Source organism: Silene latifolia, chromosome 1, assembly GCF_048544455.1.
Source record: "Silene latifolia isolate original U9 population chromosome 1, ASM4854445v1, whole genome shotgun sequence".
NCBI lineage: Eukaryota > Viridiplantae > Streptophyta > Magnoliopsida > Caryophyllales > Caryophyllaceae > Silene > Silene latifolia.
Genome location: NC_133526.1, coordinates 15,283,878 through 15,285,828, shown reverse-complemented (window position 1 = coordinate 15,285,828; position 1,951 = coordinate 15,283,878). Strand labels below are relative to the sequence as shown.

Here is a 1,951-nt window from a genome sequence, read left to right as displayed (position 1 = left end):
ACTCCTCAAGTGAATAACATTCATGGTTTTCGGATTTTCCTCGGTTTTACCCGGGAATTTACCTTGGGAGGCTTGTAGTTGGCTCATTTGGGTAGCCAATTGGGAGATTTGGTTGTCCGTCATCCGTTGAGAAGCTTGCATTTGGGTCCTAAGTTGGTTGATGGATGAGGTTGTCTCTTCTTGTTTTTGGGTGGTATGGTTGATGAATTGCGTTTGATGACTCATCATTTGTTCCATCATGAGTTCCATGTTTGACTTTGGTTGGGTGGGTTGTTGGAATGGTTGGAAGTTTTGTTGGAAAGGTTGGGTTGTTTGTTGGAATGGTTGGGTGGTTGGTGGGTTAAGTGATTGAAATTGTTGTTGTCTTGGTTGGAAGGTTCTTCCTTGGAAACCCGGTGGACCTTGATTGAATGTCGTGTTTTGTTTTTGAGTTTGGAAGTTTGGTTGTTGTGACTTTTGTTGGAAGGTTGGGTTTTGGACATTTTGAGAGCCATAAGAGAAGTTTGGGTGGGCTCTCAATCCGGGGTGATATTGGTTGTTGTTAAATGCTTGCTTGGCCGGACTAGACTCCCATATCCCGTTCACTTGCTCCATACCACTTCCATCTCCAACCACCAAAGGACACTCATTGGGTGGGTGTCCTTGGTCTCCACAAAGCTCACAACTATAGACTTGGTTCCTCATAGAAGAATTGCTAGATGCTTTGCTTGAGCTCATCAAGGCAACTTGTTGCTTAAGCTCTTCTATCATCTCTTTCACTTCCACATTGTTGGCCGACTCGACCGTTGACTTCCCCTTCCTCTTGTGCCTATCATTGTTCCAATGAAAGGTACGAGAAGCCATTTCTTCAATAAGCTCTTTCGCCGTCTTGTGGTCTATCTTATCCAAAGCTCCCTTCCCCGAGCCGGAATCAAGGTTCATCTTCATATCATTGTTTAACCCTTCATAGAAATTGTTGATGAGCTCATCATCTCCAATACCGTGGTGAGGACAAAGCCTTTGGAGGCCCTTGTACCTCTCCCATGCTTCATAAAGGGTCTCATCTTCTTGTTGGGTGAACCCTTGGAGTTCACTCTTGATTCTTGCGGTTCGTTGGGGTGGGAAATACTTGTTGAGAAAAGCCTTAGAGACATCGTCCCAAGTCCGAAGAGAGTCGGGTTCACAACTTTTAAGCCACTCCTTGGCACTTCCCCTCAAAGAGTAAGGGAAAAGCCTAAGGCGTACGGCATCCTCCGTCACTCCATTGGCCTTGAACATGTCACAACTATCCAAGAACTCGTTTAGATGCTCGTTGGGGTTTTCGGTGGCTCCCCCTCCGAATTGATTCCCTTGGACTAGTTGTAGCAAGGTGGCTTTCACATCAAAATTGTTGGCTTGAATAGGTGGCTTCACAATACTCGGATTCACCACCTTTTTCGGAGCCAAGTTATCTCTCATAGGGACCGCGGCCATTGTTACTTCCGTTTCCGGTGTTGCAAAAGGATTTTCGAAAGTTTCAAAGACCCGTGGTCCTTCTTGAAGGTTCTCAATTACTGGATTTTCTTGAGGAATCGGTGTTTCTATAAGCCCTCTTCTACGAAGTGAATTTAGTCTTCTTGCGGTTGCTTCGATCTCGTGGTCAATCGGACGTATTGGATGACCTCTTCGAGTTCTCCTTCTCATGCAAAAAGTCCTACACACTCAAGAGAGGGATTAGTAACAAAGGACTTAGTCTAAACAAGAATGAAAACAATTAATATCTAGCCGAACTCCCCGGCAACGGCGCCAAAAACTTGATGGTAGTCAAGCTATACCTCGCAAGTGCACGATTTTATCGTTGTACACTATTAAGGGTCGATCCCACAAGGAGTTGAGAAGATTACTAATTGTTCTAATCCTATCGTTTAGCTAAGTCGAAAACAAGAGGTGATGAAAGTTATACTAATTCTACTTAAAACAAAACGGAATGCAA

The 1,951-nt window shown here is 44.5% G+C and overlaps 1 non-coding gene across 1 annotated transcript; it reads left to right on the top strand.

Annotated features, from left to right (window-relative positions):
• Window positions 1–976: 976 nt before the first annotated feature.
• Window positions 977–1,083, top strand: LOC141619124 (small nucleolar RNA R71). The gene has a single exon (XR_012531591.1). It is a non-coding gene; the product is annotated as a small nucleolar RNA R71 (small nucleolar RNA).
• The last annotated feature ends 868 nt before the right edge of the window (window positions 1,084–1,951 follow it).